The sequence below is a fragment of the Sus scrofa genome, chromosome 12, assembly GCF_000003025.6.
Source record: "Sus scrofa isolate TJ Tabasco breed Duroc chromosome 12, Sscrofa11.1, whole genome shotgun sequence".
Lineage (NCBI taxonomy): Eukaryota > Metazoa > Chordata > Mammalia > Artiodactyla > Suidae > Sus > Sus scrofa.
Genome location: NC_010454.4, coordinates 50,352,576 through 50,378,634, shown reverse-complemented (window position 1 = coordinate 50,378,634; position 26,059 = coordinate 50,352,576). Strand labels below are relative to the sequence as shown.

The 26,059-nt window shown below is 49.2% G+C and overlaps 1 protein-coding gene across 1 annotated transcript in view; it reads left to right on the top strand.

The window, feature by feature from the left end:
• Nucleotides 10,014–26,059, top strand: part of UBE2G1 (ubiquitin conjugating enzyme E2 G1) — a 110,585-nt gene continuing 94,539 nt past the window's right edge. Inside the window, exon 1 of the transcript XR_002337327.1 lies at nucleotides 10,014–10,146. The gene's annotated coding sequence lies outside the window, so the exon portion shown is untranslated. The remainder of the gene's footprint in view (nucleotides 10,147–26,059) is intronic.

Sequence of the window (26,059 nt, the reverse complement as noted above, 5' to 3'; positions counted from 1 at the left end):
GTATCCACAAGGACGAGAGTTCGATCGTTGGTCCCGCTCGGTGGGTTAAGGATCCGGCGTGCTGTGACTGTGTGTAGGCTGGAAGCTTCAGCTTCGATTTGACCTCCAGCCTGGGATATTCCATATGCCTCGGGTATGGCCATAAAGAGGCAAAAAAACCCAGAGTTATGATGGCCAGTGACCACCAGGTGCCGCTCAAGACCTCTCTTCACTAAGAGGCAGTTCGGAGGCTGGGCGCCAGGGAGAACCACCGTTAAAAGGGGCTTCACCCGGAGTCAGCAAAGGCCCTGCCCTGGGGGGTCTCTGGTGACTCAGCCAGCCAGGCCCGGGGGCTGGACCTTGGACTGTCTTTGGGCCTCAGTCTCCCCATCTGTCTACTGGGTTGTAGACTCACAGTCCAGGTTCTAGGTCAGACCCCTCCTCTGTGGCAGAATCAGTGTGGGAGGAAGGAGAATGGAACAAGAAAAGAGGGTCCCCCTTTTTCCCACTTCTGCTCTCAGGGGGCGTTCCTTTGGGGCAGAGACATGTCCTTCCCTGGGTGCACTCAGGGTACCCGCATATCCAATGCAAAATCGCCCCAGGCAGTACGACTTCGTTATCACCATGCCTGTGATGAGGCAGAAACAATCATATTCCCGGAGTTGCTGCTGTGGCTCCGCAGTGATGAACCCGTGTAGTATCCATGAGGACTCAGGTTCCATCCCTGGCCTTGCTGAATGGGGTTAAGGATCCAGCATCACTGTGAGCTGTGGTGTAAGTCATTGAGGCAGATGCAGCTCGGATCTGGCGTTGCTGTGGCTGTGGTGTAGGCCAGCAGCTGAAGCTCCAATTCCACCCCTAGCCTGGGAACTTCCATATGCTGTGGGTATGGCCCTAAAAAGCAAAAAAAAAAAAAAAAAAAAGCCAAACAACTACAGGGATGAGACCTCTTGCCAGAAGACACATCTTTAGCCTGATTCCATCCAGCCCCCAAAGAGAAGGGGGGCACACTTCCAGAGGCATATTCAGACCCAAGGTCAATACAAGACTTTGGACTGCAGCCTCCCGTTCCTTGTCAAAACACCCAAGGACAAACAGGGGAGGTGCTTTCTTCCAACATAAGGGTGATAGGAGTTCCTGTTGTGGCTCAGCGCAAATGAATCTGACTAGAATCCATGAGGACACAGGTTTGATCCCTGGCCTCCCTTGGTGGGTTAAGGATCTGGCATTGCTGTGGCTGTGGAATAGGCAGGCAGCTACAGCTCCAATTCAACCCTTAGCCTGGGAACTTCCATATGCTGCAATACGCCCCCCCCAAAAAAAAGACAACAAGCTGGACAATGGGCATTTTCTGGGGAGCAGACACCAAATCAAAAGACAGAAAAGGAGTTCCTGCTGCAGCATAACAAGAGGGGCAGTGTCTGTGCAGTGCCAGGATGCAGGTTCCATCCCCAGCCCCGACACAGTGGGTTAAGCATCTGATGTTGCTGTGGCTGCTACCGTCACAACCGCAGCTCAGATCTGATCTCTGGCCTGGGAACTCCATATGCTGCCAAGTGGCCAAAAAAAAAAAAAAAAAAAAAAGACAGAATAAAGTGAAGGTGAATTAACACATCTATCCAATTAGCTTTATTGATATATAATTCATATACCACATATTCACCCACTGAAATTGTATAGTTGAATGGTTTTTAGGCTCTTCAGAGTTATGCATCATCACAATCACCTTTAAAACATTTCACCAGCACAAAAAAGAAACCCTGTGCCCATTAGCAGTCATGCCACATTTGCCCCCAATATCTCCTTTCTACCCCCCACCCCAGTCCTCACAACTGCCAGTTTACATCCTGCGTCTATGGATTTGCCTGTTCTGGACATTCCTTTTTTTGCTGATCCAGCAACACTAGATCCTTAACCCACTGAGCGGGCCCAGGGATCGAACCCGCAACCTCATGGTTCCCAGTTGGATTTGTTTCCACTGCACCACGACAGGAACGCATAAGGAACTGCCAGATCGTTTTCCACAGAGGCTGCTTCCTTCTACATTCCCACCAGCAACATGCAAGGGTTCGGATTTCCCCACACCCTGGTAAACATTCATTACCTGTTTTTTGTTTTGTTTTGTTTTGTTTTTGCCTTTTTAGGGCTGCACCCATGGCCATGTGGAAGTTCCCAGGCTAGGGGTCCAGTTGGAGCTATAGTTGCCAGACTACACCACATGCACAGCAATGTGGGATCCAAACCATGTCTGTGACCTACACCACAGCTCACAGCAATGATGGATCCTTAACCCACTGAGCGAGGCCAGGGATCAAACCCGAGTCCTCATGGAGACGACTCGGGTTCATTAACCACTGAGCCATGACGGAAACTCCTTAACTGTGGTTTTGACTGGCACTTCCTTCACAACTAATGATGTTGAACATCTTTTCATGTGGTTATTGATCATTTGCATATCTTCTCCATAGAAATGTCTATTCAAGTCCTTTGCCCATTTTTATTTATTTACTTATTTATTTTTGTCTTTTTAGGGCCACACTATCGGCATATGGAGGTTCCCAGGCTAGGGGTGGAATCGCCAGAGCCACAGCAATGCAAGATCTGAGCCACATCTGCGACTTACACCACAGCTCACGGCAATGCCGGATCCTTAACACACTGAGCGAGGCCAGGGATCGAACCCACAACCTCATGGTTCCTAGTCAGATTCGTTTCCACTGCACCACAGCGGGAATGCCTGTCTTTTCACTTTCTTGATAGCTGCTTTATATGTTTAAGGATATATTATTCGGTCATACAACTCGAGAACTGTTTCATCTTAGAAGGCTATTCCTATAATCACGATATAGCCATTCTTGTTTTCCCTCATAAATATCTTCTGTCTTAAATAATATTTTCTTTGACATTTGCAGAGCCACACCACTTTTCTTTTGGAAAGTATTTCCTACTGACTTTCAACCTTCCATAGCCTTGTTTCAGATGTTTCCCCTGTAAACAGCATGAATCTGGACTCTTTATAATCCAATCTGACAGCCAATCTGGCCACGTTGGTGCCTGTACAATTATCGTGACTCAGGCTAATCAGAGGTGTCTGCAATCTGCCAAGGGCTGGACAGGAGGAGGGAAAAGGAACTGCCATTTATCAATGGTTAGTTTTATGCCAGCCCTGTCCCATGTGTGTCCCACAGGTGGCCTTGCTCAATGCTTACACGGCGCTGCCCTAAATATCATCCCTCCTCTTTTATAAAGAAAGAGATCAAGGCTCTGATCAGTTACGTCACCCAAAGCCACACAGCTAGTAAGTGGCAGAGGTGGGGCCCTGGCTGGGCTCCAGACTCCATCCCCACTACCTGCAGGGCATCCAGAAACCCTCTCAGAGTGGGCAGAAATTCAGCTGCGCCTTGAAGGTCAAACTGTGATAGAGAAGGAAAAGGGTTTCCAGGCAAAGGAAACAGTCACAGATGTTGGGCACCAAGGCACATCAGAAGGATGGACCCTCCCCCGCTCCTCGCCGGACCCCACAACCCCCGTCCACGTAACCCGGGCCACCCACAGGTGTGGGAAGAGCTGTTCCCCACACTCACCCCCACCTCCCACCCTTCCCTCAGCATTTTTCCTGCTTATGTGGCCCAGTAGGTCAGGTGAGAGCTTCCACAGGAAGCAATTCTGTTCCTGTTTCAGTTGTGTTCTGGGAAAACATTTTGTTTTGTTGGTTGTTTTTGTGATTTTTTAAAAAATTTTTTGCTTTTAGGGCCACACCCATGACACATGGAAGTTACCAGGGCAGGAGTTCCCATCATGGAGCAGCTGAAACGAATCTGACTAGGAACCATGAGATTGCGGGTTCGATCCCTGGCCTCGCTCAGTGGGTTAAGGATCTGGCGTTGCGGTGAGCTGCGGTGTACTTTGCAGACTTGGCTCAGATCACACATGGTTGTGACTGTGGCTAGGCCAGCAGCTGTAGCTCAGATTAGACCCCTAGCCTGGGAACCTCCATATTCCCGGGTGCAGCCCTGAAAAGACAAAAAGACAAAAAAAAAAAAAAAAAAATTTCCACTGCACCACAACGGGACCTCCCTCTGGGGAAATGCTTAACTGAGTGGGGAGGGAGAAATTGTAGCGTTTGCCAGTTGCTGTGGTGTAAATACTCCCACCGTGGCCAAACTGGCAACATTACTAAATACGCAGAAAGCCCAATCAGCTCCCGCAAGCCCAGAAGCACCAACTCGAGCCCGCCACCCTACCTACTCCCTCCTGGAAAAGTCTGCCAAAGGGAGGAAGGGTGGGAACCGCTCCTGGAGGCTGCGCCTTCCCAGCGGAGTACAGATGCTTCGTGGTCCCCCTTCTCCTCCACCGGGCTTGGCAGTCTCTGCCCTTCACATCGCGGCCCAGAGACACAGCCTGTCAGAACTGGAGGCTGACAGAGCACCTGCACAGTGAGTTGCTGGAGACAATGCATAAACCTGTCAGCATTCAAGGGTACTCTTACTGCATGCACAATTCCATGTGTGCCTACATGTGCCTGTGCACACTCACGAGTGCCTGCACATGCGTGAACATGCCTGTATGTTTGGGGCTGTTCTTTTAAAAAGGGCTGCATCCACAGCATATAGAAGTTCCCAGGCTAGGGGGTCGAATTGGAGCTGTAGCTGCTGGCCTATGCCACAGCCACAGCAACACCAGATCTGAGCCACGTCTGTGACCTACACCACAGCTCACAGCAGTACCAGATCCTTAACCCACTGAGCAAGGCCAGGGATCGAACCAGTGTCCTCATGGATATTGGTCAGGTTTGTTACCACCGAGCCATGATGGGAACTCCTGGGACTATTCTTGAGGTTGAACCAGAATGTGAACCTGTTAAGTGGTGATTTTTTTTTTTTTTTGGCCTTGTCTGCAGCATGCAGAACATCCCAGGCCAGGGACCAAACCCACACCACAGCAGCAACCAGAGCCACAGCATTGGCAATGACAGATCCTTAAACCACTGAGCCACCAGGAAACTCCTAAGTGGTGATTTCTTTTTTTCTTTGTAGGGCCATATCTGTGGCATATGGAGGTTCCCAGGCTACAGGTCAGATCAGAGCTACAGCTGCCAGCCTACACCACAGCCACAGCAACACAGGATGTGAGCCTAATCTGTGACCTACACCACAGCGCACAGCAACGCCAGGTCCTTAACCTCAGTTGGTTAAGTTCCCAGGCTAGGGGGTCGAATCGGAGCTGTAGCTGCTGGCCTACACCACAGCCACAGCAACACAAGATCTGAGTTACGTCTGCGACCTACACCACAGCTCACAGCAGTACCAGATCCTTAACCCATTGTGCAAGGCCAGGGATCGAACCCACAACCTCATGGTTCCTGGTCAGATTCGTTTCCACTGAGCCACTACAGGAACTCCAGTGGTGATTTTTTTAAAACATGATGCTTTATTTTATTATTATTATTATTATTTGTCTTTCTGTCTTTTCTAGGGCCGCTTCCCGCGGCATATGGAGGTTCCCAGGCTAGGGGTCCAATCGGAGTCCTAGCCGCCGGCCTATGCCACAGCCACAGAAACACGGGATCCGAGCCGAGTCTGCGACCAACACCACAGCTCACGGCAATGCCGGATCTTTAACCCACTGAGCGAGGCCAGGGAACCTCATGGTTCCTAGTTGGATTCCTTAACCACTGCGCCAAGATGGGAACTCCCACGTGATGCTTTTTTTAAAAAATACATACGCGCTACTTATGCCCACAATTGTGTCCCAAGCTATGAACTACAAGCAGCTTCTCTCTGCCTCAGCTCTGAACCCGTTCCCTGCCTCTGTCCCTAGAGACATAGGAACTTCATTCAGCCTGGGTCTCATGTGTGGCCAGAGACAAACCTAGGATCCAGCTCCTGGGGGTGGGCTGGGCCAGGTGAAGGTTCAGATGAAGGGATGTAGCCCAATCCTCAGCTGAGTGGGAATCACGGTCAAGGAAGACACTGGGGGGTTCCCTCCTCCCGCCATTCCCCCCACCCCCGCCCCTGCCCCGGACATCAGCAAGAGGCAGGCAGGGAGGGGTGGAGCACAAATGGCAGAGCTGGTGATTGAGGAAAGAGATGCTCAAGACCAGTAGAGGAGGGGTTCCCGTCGTGGCGCAGTGGTTAATGGATCCGACTAGGAACCATGAGGTTGCCGGTTCAGTCCCTGCCCTTGCTCAGTGGGTTAAGGATCCGGCGTTGCCGTGAGCTGTGGTGTAGGTTGCAGACACGGCTCGGATCCCGAGTTGCTGTGGCTCTGGCGTAGGCCGGTGGCTGCAGCTCCGATTAGACCCCTAGCCTGGGAACCTCCATATGCCGCGGGAGCGGCCCAAGATATAGCAAAAAAAAAAAAAAAAAAAAAAAAAAAAAAAAAAAGACCAGTAGAGGAGAGAGTTCCCTGGTAGTCTAGTAGTCAGATTTCAGCGCTTTCACCATGGAGGCCTAGGTTCAATCCCCCGTCTGGGAGCCAGGAACCGAAATGCCACATCAAGCTGCTACACACTGCAGCAGGAGAAAAAAAGAGTGGAAAAGCCTTCCCTCCTCTGCCTGTAGGCACACTTGGCCCCACTGCAGAGGCTTGTGGGAGGCAGAGGATGGGCATGTGTCTAAATCAACCCAAGGGACAAATGCCAGACAACTACCAGCTGACTCCATCACTCAAAATGAATGGCATTTTCTTGGCTCCAATTTTTGCTAGCAGGCAGATCCCTAGGGAGAGGCTTGATTCTAACTGGCCAGGAGAGACTGAGTTCCCAGAAAGGGAACTGGTGTGGCACCTGCAGTCCCCAAATGCAGCCCGACCTCTCCAGCCACACTGTCTCCAGAACTGCCTCCCCTCTCCTCCCTTCCCCGCTCCTCTCCCCTGTCTCCTTGCCCAGCTTATAGCACCATTGGGCTAGTCAAGGTTTCCCTAGAGGATTGTTTGCAATGTGAGTGAGTGAAAGTGGGAGCTTGTAGGAGTTCCCAGGTCATGGCTCAGAGAGTTAAGAACTGGACTAGTGGGGAGTTCCCATTGTGGCACAGCAGAAACGAATCCAACTAGGAACCATGAGGTTGCGGGTTTGATCCCTGGCCTTGCTCAGTGGGTTAAGATCTGGCGTTGCTGTGAGCCAGATCTGGCACTGCTGTGACTGTGGTGTAGGCCGGCAACTGTAGCTCTGACTGGACCCCTAGCCTGGGAACCTCCATATGCTGCGACTCTAAAAAGCGAAAAAAATAAAAATAAAAGAACCAGCCTAGTCTGCATGAGGATACGGGTTCAATCCCTGGCACGCCTTGGAAGAGAAGCCCGCCCTCTTCTGACCAGCGAGAAAGCTGCAGAAATGGATTTCCTGTCGTGACTCAGCGGTAAAGAACCCAACTAGTATCCCTGAGGACTCCCAGGTTCAATCCCTGGCCTCGCTCAGTGGGTTAAGTTGCCATGAGCTCTGGTGTAGGTGGCAGATGTGGCTTGGATCCCGTGATGCTATAGCTGTGGCTGTAGGGCAGGCTGGCAGCTGCAGCCTCCATTCAACCCCTAGCCTGGGAACTGCCGTGGATACAGCCCTAAAAAGACACACAAAAAAAGAAGGCTGCAGAAACCAGCGAGAGTGCTGAGCTCCGTGGGGCTGGGGAGTGGGCAGCTCTGAGGCCTGAGGACTCTAGGTGCCGGAGATGCCCGCAGATACTGAACGGGCTGCCTTTTCTCTTGCCTTCCTGTCTACTGCTCCTCCAGGTGGGAGCGTGTGCTGGGTGGGGAAGAGGGGTTCGCTGGGAACTGAAACTAAAGAAAAAACTGCTCCCTACAAGGGTGGTGTGACTGTGCCTCATAGCATGAGATGGTGAGGGGGTGGGGTGGGGGGTCGGTGGTGCATGCGGCCGTGTCTTTTGATGGATCCGTGCACTCCATTCCCTTGGCACGTGCTGAGGAGCAGGTGTACAGAGTGGGCATGGAGCTTCGCAGTAACTGCCCAGATGCTTCCCAACTCGGTTATCCCAACATGCAGTCCCCAGGGCACTGCAGTGGCCATTTGGCCACACCACGTCCTCCAGGACACCTCTTACAGATGAGATTCAGAGGGCTGGGACCTGCCTGGACCTGAGGACAACCTCACTGTGCCCATCGTCCCATGCCCACCTAGGGCAGAACTTTTGCCTGATGTATTTCCTGACCCCTGCAGTCATTAGCATTCTTGATAAAAATATTTGAGTAGATTTTATTGAGATAAAGACCTTCTCTGGCAGTTAGATCTCTGCACAGAATCAGCCTACATCTGTGCACAGAATCAGCCTTCCATCTGACAAACAGGCTGATGTTACTTACAGAATTTTTTTTTTTTTTTTTTTTAAGCATCAAACCTGTGGCATGTGGAAGTTCCTATGCTAGGGGTCCAATCAGAGCTGCAACTGGGGCCTGAGCCACAACCACAGCCACAGCAACGCAGGATCCAAGCCTCATCTGCAACTTACACTACACTTCACAGCAATGCCGGATTCTTAACCCACTGAGTGAGGACAAAGATCAAACCTGCATCCTCATTCAGCCACACTGGGAACTCCTTATCCAGATTTTTTTTTTTTTTTTTTTTTTTTTTTTTTTTTGCTTTTAGGGCCGCTCTCATAGCATATGGAGGGTCCCAGGCTAGGCGTCTAATCGGAGCTGTAGCTGCCAGCCTACACCACAGCTACAGCAACATCAGATCCAAGCAGTGTCTGCAACCTACACCACAACTCACAACAATGCTGGATTCTTTTTTTTTTTTTTTTTCTGTCTTTTTGCCTTTTCAAGGGCCGCTCCTGTGGCACATGGAGGTTCTCAGGCTAGGGGTTGAATCGGAGCTGTAGCCATCGGCCTACACCACAGCCACAGCAACTCGGGATCCAAGCCCCAGCTCATGGCAACGCCGGATCCTTAACCCACTGAGCAAGGCCAGGGATCGAACCCGCAACCTCATGGTTCCTAGTCGGATTCGTTAACCACTGCACCATGACGGGAACTCCCAATGCTGGATTCTTAACCCACTGAGCAAGGCCAGGGATGGAACCCACAACCTCATGGTTTCTAGTCAGATTCATTTCCACTGTGCCACAACTGGAACTTCTTTTCCAGATTTTTTAAAATCCAGTTTGATGATCGTTATATAGTAATTTTTTCATATCAAAAATTTTTTTTCTACCCAGTTCTTTCCACTGGATTTTTTTCATTTTTTTTTTTTTTTTTTTGTCTTTTTGCTATTTCTTGGGCCGCTCCCGCGGCATATGGAGGTTCCCAGGCTAGGGGTCCAATCGGAGCTGTAGCCACCAGCCTACGCCAGAGCCACAGCAACGCATGATCCGAACCGCGTCTGCAACCTACACCACAGCTCACGGCAACGCCGGACCGTTAACCCACTGAGCAAGGGCAGGGATCGAACCCGCAACCTCATGGTTCCTAGTCGGATTCGTTAACCACTGCGCCACGACGGGAACTCCTGGATTTTTTTTCAAAGCATTTCCCTTTGCAGGATAAAACGTACTCTTGGGGAGTTCCCATCGTGGCTCAGCAGTTAGCCGACCGATTAGCATCCATGAGGACACGGGTTTGATCCCTGGCCTCGCTCAGTGGGTTAAGGATCCTGCATTGCCATGGCTGTGGTGTAGGCCAGCAGCTGCAGCTCTGATTTGACCCCTAACCTGGGAACCTCCATATGCACTGGGTACGGCCCTAAAAAAACAAAAAGACAAAAAAAAAAAGGTAAACTTGGGGTCACATCAGCATGTCCTCCTCCCCACTTCGAATCAGCTTAACGAGACTACACTTTGGACACAGCAGCTTAAAGGAGAAAAAGAAAGTCATCAGAACAGATTATCCATATTCACATCCATCTTTCCATCGTCCTTCCTGCCTGCCGCCCTCTCTATCTCTGTCCTCTCTCCTCCATTCCTTCTTTCCAGCTACGTAGAAAGATACCCGAAGGTCCTTGACACGCCCTAAGAGCCCCAGGTGGCCTGAAGCGGCCCCTCCCACCTCTAACCCCACCCCCACTCCAACCCCTCCCCCACCAGCAGCACGTGGCACGAAAAAAAAGAAGACTCAAAACTCAAGTATTGAGCAGTCTCTGCTAACTGCAGGTGAGAACTTACAGTAAAGGATCCGAGAGGATCCTGTGACTCAAGAGGAAAACAAGGTTTAACTTAGGTAAGTCTCATTTTGACCACATTTCCCCCCAACTCTCCCTTCCACCCCCATTCTCTCCCCTATGCAGAGGTTACAAGCCCCTCCCCGCCAGCCTTCCCTGACCCACCTTGTCCTTCCTTGGAAGTCACCTTGGGGCTGGCTGGGCACAGGCAGGGGCCCCGGCCCACCTGGAAGTGTCAGGAAATGATGCCCCCACTAGTTCACACCCACCGGAGCGGCGCCGCTACCCGGGCTCTAAGCCCTGCCCAGATCTGCCTCCCGAGCCGTAGGCGGGCGGGGAGCGGGGGTGGGGTGGGGGTCTAGGTCCCTAACGCCGGAATTCCTGGAAGTCAGCCGAGAGAAAGACCCCCTCTGCCCTCTCTTCCCGTCCCCTCCCCCCGCCACACCCGGATTGAGCGCAGGAAAAGTCCCCGGGCCTGCCCAGGGGTCCTGCAGGCATTTTCTCTTCCATCTGCTTTCTTTATTATTCTAATCGACTGCCGGGGACACCCTTTGTCAACTGCCGAGAGCTATGCAAATGACCTGGGTTGGTTTTGTTATTACTAAGAGGCGCTTGGTTTCAAAATCACTTGGAATATTCTAGCACCAAATCCTGTCGGTTCCGCGCCTGGGGGCCTCCGCGGCGCCGGCCTTTTTTCCTCCAGTGAGAATTGCCGGGTGGAAGCCCACCCTTAGGCCTTGCCCCTTGGAGTGGGGGTGGTTTGCCAGACCGAGTAGGGAGGGCAGAGAGCTTGAACTTGGGAGTCCGCAGGGCCAGGGCTGCGATTCTTCCTCTGCGCCTGATTTACTGTCTGATCTTAGGCAGGTCATTTCACTTCTTTGAGCCTTAGTTTTCTCACCCTAAGGGGACTGAACGCCCTCTTCAGAGTTTTGTCCTGTGATTCGTCTGCTTAGTGAATGGAGGTAAAGCCCCCCCTCCCAGCTCTAAAGGATCAGAGCCTGGAGTTCCCTTGTGGCTCCGTGGGTTAGGATACTGGCTTTGTCACTGCAGCAGGTTGACAGATGACTACTGTGGTTTGGGTTCCAGCCCTGACCTAGGAACTTACCCTCGCCCCTAGCAAGGCCAAAACGTTAACTAAATAAATAGAGGAGCAGGGCCCGTGAGACATCAGGCAGTGGTGTCTCCACCTGCTGAGGGAAAACTGACAGTGTTGCCAGATTTAGCCAATTTTTTTAAAAGATGCCTAGTTAAAGTAGAATTTCAAATAAGACCTTTTTTTTTTTAAAGTATATAAGTAGGTCCCATGCAATATTTGGGATATACTTGTACTGAAAAATTATTCATTATCTGAAATTCAAATTTATCAGCAAACTCTTTTAGAGAGACTAAGGTACTGATAATGAGTTCTTTGCTGCTACATGAGAGTTTTCATTTGAGACTGAGAACTCTGGGAGAGAGAGGGTGAGAATCACTGGAAGAAACATGGCCTGAAGTGGAAGGATCTAGAACACAGAGGCCTGGAAAGGGCAGGGGCCTCCAGGTCTGATTGACCTTCTGCTCTCAGGCCAGCAGCAGACACACTCTGGAACCTGCATGAGGGCTGGGCTCAGTGGGCGCTAGTCTCCCCCTTACCCCCACCTCCAATCTGCCGGCTCTTCCTCCAGCTCTGACTTGGTCTGGCCTGCAGGCCAACAGCCCAGTCTCCAACTCACCATTCCCTGCACCACAGGGACAGCAGGAGGCATCAGAGAGGAAGCTAGATCCAGGAGGTTAAGCCAGGAGAAAAGCTAGTGCTGTGTTCATGATCTTCCTGGAAACCAGATTGTGTCATTGCAAAAAGCCAGATGCAAGGATACGCCCAGAGTTGGTCTAACCTGCTGTACCCGGACGAGCCCAATTAACCAACCCTCATGTGGACATGTGACCGCTCCATTCCTATGGCCACTGGGAGGACAGTCAACTGACAAAACATTTTCTCATCTCCTTTGTTCATCCTTCAACTCCCTCCTCCTCGTCCATCCTGACTCCACCCCCATCCCCGTCAGCCCTCCTCCCTCCTCCACTGTGCCTGGTCCGGAGTCAGGGACACCTCTGGGTCCCTCCCCAGGCCCCACTGCCTGGCTTAGACTCATCAGCGCTCGACTCAACCACTGCAGCTTCCTTTCCATTCCCCACCTACCCCAGCTCTGTTCCCAATAAAAACAGGTCTCATCTTGCCACTTCTGTGCTGCAGCTCCTTTGTTTTGCATCAGAGGCCAAGACCCAGCCCTCAGGGACAGAAAAGCAGGACAAACCAGGGTGCCTGAATAAAACATGCCTCTTCCAGTCATCCAGAAGAAACTGTTACTCATCCCAGGTGAGGGGGTAGGAAAGACAGCTCAGCTCGTGGGAGGGCTCGGGCCCAGGCTGCCCAGCCAACTCTCACCCGCTGCTGTGAGAAAGGGGGGCACAGTGGCTCAGCCTCGGGTAGGGGCCAGACCCCACTGCAGTTACAAACTGTCGTCTGCGTTTCTAATTTAGATGCTCACCATCATTCATAAGAAAGAAATGCAAATTAAAACTAGGTGATACCATTTTTGTTACCTATCATAAAGGCAAAACAAAAAAAACCCAACAGGAATTCCTGTGCAGCTCAGCAGGTACAGCCCTAAAATAAATAAATAAAATATGGAAAACATAAAAATCGTTTTTAAAAAAACAACTATAGGAGTTCCTGTCATGGCTCAGCTGTTAACGAATGCGACTAGCATCCATGAGAATGCAGTTTTGATCCCTGGCCTCGATTAGTGGGTTAAGGATCTGGTGTTGCCATGAGCTGTGAGCTGTGGTGTAGGTTGCAGATGCTGCTCAGATCCCGAGTTGCTGTGGCTCTGACATAGACAGGCAGCTGTAGCTCCGATTAGACCCCTAGCCTGGGAACCTCCATATGCCGTGGGTGCGGCCCTAGAAAAGACAAAAAGAAAAAAAATAAAATAAAATGGAAATTTACCTTATAGATACACAGCTGCCCAGTTATATATAATATGCACCTGGATATTCATCAAACCATAACTTTCATAGGTGTTTTTTTTTTTTTTGCCACGCCCACAGCATGTGGAAGTTGCTAGACCAGGGATCAAACCCACCCCACAGCAGCAACCCCAACTGCTGCAGTGACAATGCTTTAACCCTCTGAGCCACCAGGGAACTTCTAAAATTAAGTGATCTTAAGATTTATTATGTGCAAAAGCAAAGTACAGAACAGTGAGTACTGTATATAAAGCTTATGATTTTAAAAAACGTAAATATTTGAGGAATTCCTGTCGTGGCTCAGTGGTTAAGGAATCTGACTAGGAACAATGAGGTTGCAGGTTCGATCCCTGGCCTTGCTCAGTGAGTTAAGGACCTGGCATTGCTGTGAGCTGTGGTGTAGGTTGCAGACGCAGCTCGGATCCCAAGTTGCTGTGGCTCTGGCTTAGGCCGGCGGCTACAGCTCTGATTAGACCCCTAGCCTAGGAATCTCCATGTGCCTCGGAAGCAGCCCTAGAAATGGCAAAAAAAAAAAAAAAAAAAGTGAATGTTTGATAAGTATAGAATATCTCTGGAAGGAAAAAGTCGACAACAGTGTCGTAGAGTCGGATGCTGAGAAACTGAGGATGGCAAAGAGAATTACTTTGTGTCTTTTGAATTTTGTAAAATATCATCAAATTAACCAAAATATTACAAAATACCTGTTTCAGAAGTATGGAATATGTGTGTATAAAATAAATAGTAGGTGACTTTTCTACCACAGTGTTTCATGAGAGAAGGTGATGAGCATATTACATACCTTCGTGGGAATTCCTGTCGTGGCTCAGCAGTTAGTGAACCCGACTAGCATCCCTGGGAAAGAGGGTTCAGTCCCTGGCCTTGCTCAGAGGGTTAAGGATCTGGGCTTGCCGTGAGCTGGGGTGTAGGTCACAGATGCCGCTCGGATCCCTTGCTGTGGCTGTGGTGTAGGCCGGTGGCTACAGCTCTGATTGGATCACTAGCCTGGGAACCTCCGTATGATGCAGATGTGGCCCTAAAGAGGCAAAAAGACACACACACACAAATTAAATAGCTTCATGGCCTGGTTCTTCCAGATCTGTTTTCCTCTCTTTTCCTCTACACAGTGGGAATTGGGGACCAGAAGACAGTTCTTGCGGGTTTTGGTTTTGTTTTTTGGTTTTTTTTTTTTTTTTTTTTTTTTGGTCTTTTTAGGCCCATGCCCATGGCATACGGAAGTTCCTAGGGTAGGGGAATCAGAGCTGCAGCTGCTGGCCTACACCACACACAGCAATGTGGATCCAAGCCACATCTGTGACCTACACCACAGCTCATGGCAACTCCAGATCCTTAACCCGCTGATCAAGGCAAAGACTCGAACCCAAGTCCTCATGGATACTAGTCAGTTTCGTTATCACTGAAATAACTCGTTACCTCTGAGTTATTTCTAACTCTTACAGCTAACCAACCAGATACTGGTTCAGCGGCCACAAGATGATATTTGATGGGTTGGGGAAGGGGGGCAGTATAAAATGGCATTAATGAAACCAGGAGGCAATGCCTATCACCTCATGACAAGGTCACTCTGGCTCCAGAGCAGGTGACCATGGAAAAGGTTGCATCTGCCTGCACTGGGGTGCCTGCTTCTCTTGCAGATGTAGTTTCCTGGGTCCTGCCAGCTTCTTTTCTACCATCACCTGTCAGCTTCTCCTCTCATCACTGCTCTGCCTACCTGCTCTACCCTTGAGGGCCTAGGCTGGCCCAGGGGAGGAGCTAAAGACCAGACAGCAGTGGAACAGGTTCTGTGGGGCAGAGGGAAGGTGCCTGCCTCCTCTTTGAGGTCCTGGCCTCCCACTGGCTCCCTCCCTAGGGGATCAGGCCCAGCCTAGCTCATCCATCTGCCTGCATGCTCCTCCCAGCCTCCCTGTGCCCATTCAAAGGAGGCAGCTCTCGTACTTGCTAGAGCTCGAACTACCCAGCTCCTTCCCCAGCCAGGCCTCCTGTAACAGAGGCTGCCTGTGCCTGGGGCTGGGAGACCTGAGATGCCCGCTACATTGAGCCTCCCTGGGAGATGAGAGCCGGCAACCTGAGCCCTCAGAGCACACTCAGAGGCCCCGATTAGCAGGAAGCCTCCTACCTCCCTCCAAAGGCTCCTGCTAGGGGAGGCACTGGCCTTTTCTCCTAATGATGGGAGCCAAAGGGAAAGTAACACGGGAGTCGGAAGGAGCCAAGGCTGGACTTGCTTCCTGCCCCTCATTCTCTCTCCCTTCCTCCCTGGGTTTTCTGTCCTAGTTCAGCCCTGGCTACCTGACAAAGTCATTCTGCTTCTTAGGGCCTCCTAGTCCCCCTGCAAGAAGAGTGGGTTGAGCCCAGAAAGCTGTATGTGACCAGGTGCCCCCAGGTGGTCCTGATGCAGGTTCTGGGTGGATAGGCTTTCAGAAGCAGCCTTTTTGTACATAGCAGAAAGGTTTTTGTCTTACGTTCTTCCTGAAAATAGCCCCAGAAGCCAAGGGTCCCAAGTGAGCACACCAGAGCCTGGGGCTTCTGGGATCAAGGCAGATGATCCACTTGGTGGGTCTTGACTCTTAAAGCTGCTGCCATCAATGGGTCTTTACCCAAAGCCTGAGAAGGAAGCCAATGGAAAAATGAGAGCAGGAGTTCCCGTTGTGGCATGGAGGAAATGAATCTGACTAGGAACCAAGAGGTTTCAGGTTTGATTCCTGACCCCGCTCAGTTGATTAAGGATCTGACGTTGCTGTGAGCTGAGGTGCAGGTTGCAGACGCAGCTCAGATCTGGCGTCACTGTGGCTGTGGCATAGGCTGGCAGCTGTTGCTCAGGCAGCTACAGCTCCAATTCGACTCCTAGCCTGGGAACCTCCATGTGCCGTGGGTGCGGCCCTAAAAAGCAAAAAAAAAAAAAAAAAAAAAAAAAAAAAAGAAAGAAAAGAAAAAAGGAGAGCAGAGCCAAGCAGAGAGACTTGGAGACCTGCCAAGGCCTGGGGACGTTGCTTGAGTCTTGATTTAGTAGGGAAGCCATCCTGATTCTTGGAGTCTGGGGACCTAATACATCCTTAGGCAGTAGGAAGATGATGGAGATTAATATAGCAGGGAGAATTACATGTGCATTTCTATCAGAACAACTTAGAGGAGAGGCCTTCAACAAAATACTTATCCTCTCTGAGCCTCTTTTATTTTATTTTATTTTTTGGACACACCTAGGGCATGCAGAGTTTCCCAGGCCAGGCCAGGAATCGAACGTAAGCCACAGTAGTAACTAGAGCCAAAGCAGTGACAATGCTGGAACCTTAACACACTAAGCCACCAGGGAACTTCAGATCTCTGTTTCTTCATCTGTAAAACAGACATGATAGGAGTTCCTGCTGTGGTGTGATGGGATCCTTAGCATCCTGGGAATGCTGGAATGCAGGTTTGATCCCTGGCCCGGCACAGTGGGTTAAGGATCTGGCTTAAGTTGCAGCTATGGCTCGGACCTGATCCATGGCCCAGGAATTCCATGTGCTATGGGGCAGCCAAAAAAGAAAAAAAAAGGTGGAGGGGGTGGGGGGGCGGTTCCCGTCATGGCTCCGTGGTTAACGAACCCAACTAGGATCCATGAGGATGGGGGTTCGATCCCAGGCCTCGCTCAGTGGGTTAAGGATTCAGCATTGCTGTGAGTTGTGGTGTAGATCACAGATGTGGCTCGGATCCTGTGTTGCTGTGGCTGTGGTGTAGGCTGGCAGCTGTAGCTCCCACTGGACCCCTTGCCTGGGAACCTCCATATGCTGAGGGTGAGGCCCTAAAATTCAAAATAATAATAATAATACCTACTTCAAGGAGTAGTTGTCAGGACTGAATCAGATGTCAGAAATGATAAATAGCTGGGGTAGGGAGGAAGGTCCTCAAAAGGTATAAACTTCCAATTATAAGTTCTGGAGGTTAATGCATAGCCTGTGACTATAATTAACAACACTGCATTGTACACTTGATAGTGGCTGAAAGAGTAGTAAATTTTTTTTTTTTTTTTTTTTTTTTTACAGCCTCACCTGCAGCATGTGGAAGCTGCGAGGCTAGGGGTTGAATCAGAGCTGCAGCTGACAGCCTACACCACAGCCACAGCAACACAGGATCCAAGCCACGTCTGTGACCTACACCGCAGTTCCCTGCAATGCAGGATCCTTAACCCACTGAGCAGGGCCAGGGATCAAACCTGCATCCTCATAGATACTAGTCAGATTCTTAACCCACTGAGCCACAGTGGGAACTCCTACATTGTCTTTTTTTTTTTTTTTTTTTTTTTGCTTTTTTTGCTTTTTAGGGCCCCACCTGCAGCATATGAAGGTTCCCAGGCTAGGGGTCCAATCGGAGCTGTAGCCGCCAGCCTATACCACAGCCACAGCAACATCAGATCCGAGCCATGTCTGCAGCCTACACCACAGCTCATGGCAACACCAGATCCTTTACGCACTGAGCAGGGCCAGGGATCGAACCTGCCACCTCATGGTTCCTAGTCGGATTCATTTCCACTGTGCCACGAAGGGAACTCCTACATTGTTATTTTTAAAAGGTGATTTTGAATGAGCATGTGTTGGGCATATCTAGGTACAACCAGGCACTGAAGGTGTGCCCAGAAATCAATCACGATGCTTTTAGGCACAAAGAACAGAAAACCCAACATAAAGTGGCATAAACAATAATAAAATGTATTATGTCAACTACCTGAAAGACTGGAGGCTTCAGGTAGGGTTTGACTGTTCTCTTCCTAGGACTAGAGAATATTTAGCTACATCCTGGAATTTCTATAAATGTCAGGGAACTTAGCTGCAAATAACAGAATATACTCTAGTTTAAGCAGCAAAAGAAGGTATCTAAACATATAAATAGCTCACCCAGCCTCTGAGTGGAATAGAGAATTGGGCTTGGAGGCTAAAGAGCCAGGAACAATATGCCAATTTTACCCCAGGACTGTTGTCAGCAAAACACCTGCTTTTCATCACCACTGGGCGTTGTCTCCCACATAAGAGAGAAAGTAGCTCTAATGCGCATACTCCCACTGCCCCACAAAAGTGGCGAGTCTCTGCCGCTCTGCAGCATCCTCTTCCTCATATAGTTCTCCTGTGAATCAAAGTCAGTAGTATCCAATTGGACCAGCCTGGACCACATGCCTTTGCCCTAACTACGCAGGAGGCTAGATAGAAGAGTCTGTCCTACTTTCATAAGGGGAAATTTTTTTGGCATGCGTAGGAAGGGTTTTCAAAAGATGTTAGGTGACCACAACATAAAAAAAGTCCATTAGGAGTTCCCTGGTGGCCTAGTGGTTAAGAATTCAGCATTGTTGCTCCTGTGGCTTGAGTCTGATCCACACTGGATCACCAACCCACTGAGCGAGGCCAGGTTGTTTTTTGCTTCACCACGGCGGGAACTCCCTACGCTGCCAGATTATACCCAGAGCTCACCCTGACCTTAGATGTCATGCTCTGTCTCAGCCTAAAAAAGTTAAAACCAAGTGAAAGAAGCAATAAAGCATGCAGTAAGTTTGCCCTGCAATCCCCCTTTCCTCCCAAGAGGTACGTGATGAGTGAGTAAAAACACTCTTCCCAGATTGCAGGGAAGCTAAATTATTTTATAGGATAAGAGAAGATTGCTTCTGGAGTTCCCATCATGGCTCAGTGGTTAACGAATCCGACTAGGAACCATGAGGTTGTGGGTTCGATCCCTGCCCTTGCTCAGTGGGTTAAGGATCTGGCGTGGCCGTGAGCTGTGGTGTAGGTAGCAGAGTGGCTCAGATCCCATGCGGCTGTGGCTCTAGCATAGGCTGGTGGCTACAGCTCCGATTAGACCCCTAGCCTGGGAACCTCCATATGCTGCCAGTGCAGCCCTAGAAAAGACAAAAAAAAAAAAAAAAAAAGAAAGAAAGAAGATTGCTTCTGATAATGTGTATAAGTTAGATTCCCAGGCTATTTTTTTTTCCCTTGGTTTTTTGGTTTGTTTATCTTTTTATTATTTTTTTTTTCTTTTTTTTGGGGGGCCGCACCCTCAGCACTTGGAGGTTCCCAGGCTAAGGGTCAAATTGGAGCTACAGCTGCCGGCCTGTGCCACAGCCACACAGGATCCAAGCCATGTCTTCGATCTACACAACAGGTCATGGCAACGCCGGATCCTTAACCCACTGAGCGAGGCCAGGGATAGAACCCAAAACCTCATGGTTCCTAGTGGGATTTGTTTCCCCCATGCCACGACGGGAACTCCTGTTCATATCTTTAGGGCCACATCTGTGACATATGGAAGTTCCCGGGCTAGAGGTCGAATCTGAGCCACAGCTGAGACCTACACCAAAGCCACAGCAACACCGGGTCTGAGCCGAATCTGTGACATATCTAAGCCAAATCTGTGACTTACGCTGCAGCTTGCGGCTTGCACAGGTCACAGTTCACTGTTCTCAAGTTCACTGTTTCTGGCCACAGTATGCTTTGCGAGGACAAAGGAAGTAAGAACTCAGGCCTGGGTTCTGTCTCTGGATTGATTTCTGCCTCCCCTGGGACCTTGGGCAGGCCCCTCCCCCTCTCTGGACCTTAGTCTCTTTGATGGGACCCTCAGGGTTGCTGTGAGCCACCCAGCAAGCACTGAGGTGGGTGGGCTGCTCCGGAGCCTGCAGGAAGCTTGAAGTCTGAGCCAGGATTTTCTTTGAGGGACCCAAAGGCCTTACACTCAACACCTTCTGAAGGGATGCCCACCCCACCCTCTATACAGATGGCAGAACCGAGCACCAAGGATGAAGAAGCTAATTATCATTTAGGGGCAACTGCAGGCACCTGTGCATGCACTGTTACTCCACCAGGACCCAAAAAGGAACAGGTTTCCTGCTCAGACCTGTAAGAACAGCTGGGAGGGTGGGGTGTGAGGAGAGAACAGCAGTTAAGACTTAAGGCCAATGGGCGGGGCATATGAATTCCCCGCCCCCCCATTGCACCACCCGTTTTCTCTTTCACAATTAAACTTTTTTTTTTTTTGTCTTTTTGCCTTTTTCTGGGGCCACACCGGCGGCATATGGAGGTTCCCAGGCTAGGGGTCTATTCAGAGCTACAGCTGCTGGCCTACACCACAGCCACAGCAACGCAGGATCCTTATTCTACTTAAAGAGGCTGGGGATCAAACCCACAACATCATGGTTACTAGTTGGATTCATTTCCACTGAACCACAACAGGAACTCCTGTTTTGTTTTTTTAATGGCTATACCTGTGGCATACGGAAATTCCTGGGCCAGGGATTGAATCCGAGCCATAGCCATCAATCTACGCCATAGCTGCAGCAACACCGGATCCTTTAACCCACTCTGCCAGGTTGGGATGGAACTCAGTGCCTCTCCAGTGATCTGAGCCACTGTAGTCAGATTCTTTTTTTTTCTTTTTTTCTTTTTAGGGCCACATCCACGGCCTACGGGGGTTCCCAAGCCAGGGGTCGAATCAGAGCTGTAGCTGCCGGCCTACACCACAGCCACAGCAACATCAGATCTGAGCTGCATTTTTTTTTTTTTTTTTTTTTTTTTTTTTTGGCTTTTCCAGGGCTGCACCTACAGCATATGGAGGTTCCCAGGTTAGGGGTCTATTTGGAGCTGTAGCCGCCGGCCTACGCCACAGCAATGCCAGATCTGAGCCCCGTCTGTGACCTACACCATAGCTCATGGCAACACTGGATCCTCAACCCACTCAGCAAGGCCAGGGATGGAACCCACAACCTCATGGTTCCCAGTCGGATTCGTTAACCACTGAGCCGCAAGGGGAACTCCTGAGCTGCGTTTTTTTGTGTGCAGTCAGATTCTTAACCCACTGTACCACAGTAGGAACACTGAAGATTTTATACTGTCTTTTTGTTCACCACCGAATCAGCAGTGCCTCAAATAGTACTGGCACGTAGTAGGTCCTGACTGCTGATTCTCGTCCTCCACTACTCATTACCCATTTGCTCCTCTGCCTCTACATCCATGGCTTTGGCCTGTGCCATTCCCTGACCCTTTCACGAAGGTCCCTGATGGACCCTGTCACCATAGGACATTTTAGTCCTTTGAATCTGTTTCTTTTTTAACCTCTGTATTGACCACTTCCTCCTTAAAAACCTTTCTTGTCTTCCCTTAACCTCAATGATCTTCCATTCTCCTGGCCTTCATCCTCTTTAGCTTCTCTTGAGTTTTCTTGCAAGTTCCTTTCCCTCTATTGCACCTTTCCAGGTTTGTTCTACACAGGCCCATTAATTAATTGTTTAATTAATCAATCAATTAGTTTTGCTTTTTAGGGTTGCACCTGCGGCACATGGAAGTTCTCAAGCTAGGGGTTGAATCAGAGCTACAGTTGCCAGCGTACACCACAGACATAGCCACAGCCATGTGGGATCTGAGCTGCGGTCTTGGACCTACATACACCACAGCTCACAGCAACCCTGGTCCTTAACCCACTGAGCGAGGACAGGGACTGAACCTGCGTCTTGGCCTGGCCCAGTGAGGTCGAGGATCTGGGATTGCCATGACCTGTGGTGTAGGCCTGTAGCTGCAGCTCTGATTTGACCCCTAGCCTAGGAACCTCCCTATACCGAGGGTGCGTCCCTAAAAAGCAATAAAATAAATGAAATGAAATGAATTGAAATAAAACGTTTTCCTTTTAAGTATTTTTTACTTTTTTTTTTTTTTTTTGCCACTACATGCAGAAGTTCCTAGGCCAGTGATGGAACCCTTGCCACAGCTGTGACTCAAACCACAGCAGTGACAACACCAGACCCTTAACCTGCTAAGCCACCAGGGAATTTCAGTATTTTTTACTTTTTAATCTCAAAAAAAAGGTAATTAAATTAATCAACAAGAGAGGCTTTTTCTGTGACTTCAAGAACACCTTGGTCAGAGTTCCTGTTGTGGCCCAGTGGGTTAGGAACCCAACTAACATCCATGAGGATGTGGGTTTGATCCCTGGAATCATTTAGTGGCTTAAGGATTCAGCATTGCCTCAGGCTTAGGTTGCAGATACTGGTAGGATCTGGCGTTGCTGTGGCTGTGACATAGGTCGCAGACGTGGCTTAGAGCCCACATTGCTGTGGCTGTGGCTACCAGCTACAACTCCAATTCGAACCCTAGCATGGGGACTTCCATATGCCACAGGTGTAGCCCTAAAAAAAAACAACAAGAAAGTATGATAACACAAAAAAAAAGAGAACATCTTGGCACATTATTTTATATCACCCTCTGCTAGACACAGACACACAAACCAATTTTAATAAGCACAGGACTATACTAATCTTGAAAGATTATCCTATTATTAATTTAATAGGATTGAGTCATTTGCTCAATAGTTACTGAGTGTCTACAGCATAGCATCATTATATTAAACTCTGAGAACAGAAAAGTAAAATGGAGTTTTGCCATCGCAAACCTTCCTGACAATTAAAAAGAAAAAATTAATTGAGGGAGTTCCCTTGTGGCACAATGGGTTAAGGACTTGGCATTTTCATGGCAGCAGCTGGGATCACCACTGTGGCACAGTTTCAATTACTGGCCTGGGAACTTCTGCATATCAGGGGAGCTGCCTGAAAAAAAACAAAACAAACATTGAACTATTGCAGGATAAATATTAGGATAGAATATGTAATACTTGCTGGAAATAGGAAACATGGGAGTAAGATTAATTTTGAGATTGAGAAAGATTTCTGGAGGTAATTGCTTCTTCAAGGATCTGAAAGATGAATTCATAGGCGTTTGCTAAGTACACCGTAGAACAGCGTGTGCTGGGCCACGGGAACAGCAAGCGGAAAGACCCAGAGGTGTAAAAAAAACCCTTGACCTTTTGGAAGAAGGAAAGAAGTCTACCATGCCAGGAGCAAAGAGTGTCAGGAAGACACATAGGATGAGAGAGTCAGGATAAAGGTGGAGAGGCCTGAGGACTAGACCCTGAAGGGCAAGGTAACCATACTGGGGAGCTTGGGCTTCATCCTAAAACAGTAGGGGAGCCATGGAAGTGTTCTGAGTGGGACAATAGCAGATTTTCGTTTTGAAAGTTTGGCTGTGGCTGCAGAAAGTAGATGAAGGGGGGGAAGGTCCAGACCAGTGGCCAGGAGACCCTTCCAGAGGCTGCAGCAGTCCCCAAGGCCTGGATGAAGGAGTGTCAAGGCAAAGGGAGAAAGGGCCCCCTCAGGCCTTGGTGACTGATCAGATGCAGGGATGAGAAAGGGGAAGAACCAAGGCCAACTGTCTTGTTTCCGATTCAGTGACTGCGTTCTGTTAATAGTGACAGAGAAGGTTGGGGAGAAGGCAGTAAGTTCTTTTTATTTTATTTTATTTTATTTATTTATTTATTTATTTATTTATTCTGTATTTTCTAGGGCCTCACCCGTGGCATATGGAAGTTCCCAGGCTAGGGGTCCAATTGGAGCTGTAGCCATCGGCCTTCGCCAGAGCCACAGCAATGCGGGATCCGAGCTGCATCTGTGACCTACACCACAGCTCACGGCAACGCCGGATCCTTAACCCACTGAGCAAAGCTAGGGATCGAACCCGAAACCTTATGGTTTCTAGTCAGATTCGTTAACTGCTGAGCCACAACGGGAACTCCTATTTTTTTATTTTTAATTTTTAAAATTTTTAATTTTTTTTTTTTGTCTTTTTGCCCTTTCTAGGGCCATTCCCATGGCATATGGAGGTTCCCAGGCTAGAGGTCCAATTGGAGCTGTAGCCACCATCCTATTCCATAGCCATAGCAACGTGGGATCTGAGCTGTGTCTGTGACCTATACCATGGCTCACAGAAACACCGGATCTTAACCCAATGAGCGAGGCCAGGGATCGAACCCTCAACCTCCTGGTTCCTAGTTGGATTCGTTTCCGCTGAGCCACGACAGGAACACCAGTAAATTCTTTTTATTATTATTTTTTTTAGGGCCACACCTGCGGCATATGGAAGTTCCCAGGCTAGGGGTTGAATTGGAGTTTTACAGCTGCTGGCCTACACCACAGCCACAGCAACTCTGGATCTGAGCTGTGTTTGTGACCTACACCACAGCTCATGACAACTCCAGATCCTCAACCCACTGAGCGAGGCCAGGGATCAAACCCACATCCTCATGGTTACTGGCTGGATTTGTTTCCACTGCACCACAACAGGAACTCCTATTATTATTATTATTATTAACTTTTTTTTAAGCCTCCTGGTGGCATGTAGAAGTTCTCAGGCCTGGATCGAACCTGAGCAATAGCAGTGACATTGCCAAATCCTTAACCACTAGGCCACAAGGGAACTCCCTATTATTAACCATTTCAGAGATTAAAGTAAAATTGATTTATAATATTGCGTTAATTTCCAGTGGACAGCAAAGTGATTCTGTTAAGAATATTCAAGAAGGAGCTCCTGTTGTGGTTCAGCGGTAACGAACCCGACTAGTATGCATGAGGACAGTGGTTTGATCCCTTGCCTTGCTCAGTGGATTAAGGATCTGGCATGGCCCTGAGCTGCAGTGTAGGCTGCAGACACAGCTCGGATCTGGCATTGGGGCTGCGGTGTAGGCCGGTAGCCTCAGCTCCAATTCGACCCCTAGCCTGGGAACTTCCATGTGCCTGAGTGTGGTTCTAAAAAGACAAAAAAAAAAAAAAAAAGAATATTAAAGAACATTTTTTAGATTCTTCTCCATTATAAGTTATTACAAGATATTGAATATATTTCCCTGTGCTATACAGTAGGTCCTTGTTGTTTGTCTATTTTATATGCAGTAATGTGTATTTGTTAATCCCATACTCCTAATTTATCTCGCGCCAACCTCCCCTAGTAAGTTCTGATCAGGGTAGTTTGAGGTGCCCATGGGACACTTGCCCACCTCCTGGCCTTATCTGAACCTGGCTCTCTGCTAAGGACTCAGGTTCCTCAGCCCTCTCAAGAGAAGGATGTCTTCTCTCACATTTCATAGATCTCGGGGCCAGCAGGCTTCACAGAGTCACCCGGTTCCTCACTGCTGCTTCCCAACCTTTCTTCTCCTTTTTCTTCCCAAACTCTAGCTCTTTGAGGTCAATGCCACCCACTGTAGCATTTATTATTCTCTTAATTGCTATTATCCTTGGACCCATTCATCGGTGACTTTGCCTCCTGGTTCACAGCCTTTCCCCTCACCCCTACTCCAACGCTCATCCTGGGGAACTTAGTCACCCACATGGATGACCTAGCCAGTACTCTTGTCACCTCCTTGACCTCCTCTCTGCCCCTCCCCACCAGCCTCTCTCATGTTCACAGGGAAACAGCTCACCACCCATAACCTTACTTCAACTGAATTCTGAATTTCAAGCCACCCACCCTGACCACCACTTCCTACCCTTCTAGCCCATTTGCTTCAGTGACCACACCACACAGTTTTCAACCTCATCAAGACCTCATTATTTGAATCACTTTTACAGTATTCATCATCTCCTTTCTGTTTTCATTTCCTTCTTTTTGGCTGCCTACAGCAATGAGGGATCTGAGCCTCTTCTGTGACCTACACCACAGCTCACAGCAACCCCGGATCCTTAACCCACTGAGCTGAGGCCAGGGATTGAACCCAAGTCCTCATGGATACCAGTCGGATTCTTAACCTGCTGAGCCATGACGGGAACTCTGATTTCTTTCTTTACTCATGTTAGAGAAGAGTCCATTACTATAGGCACTCTCTTCACATGCCCTCAACAAACTTGCCTGCCTATTTCCATCTCAAACTCCATTCACTTAACTGGCTAGCTCCTAACTGTCAATGTACCCCAACTCCCAGACTTTTTCATGCCTGAACCTTAGCACCCGAACATTACCCACTCACCCCCCAAAATTACTCATCTGGACCTACGGGTTCCATTTTCAGTTCATGACCACAAACCTCAAATAAGCACTCAACACGAAGATCTCTATTTTTCCATCTTGCATTCAGCCTGCAACCCACTTTGCTCTGCCTGCTGTCAATGTCACTCCTTTAAAACTC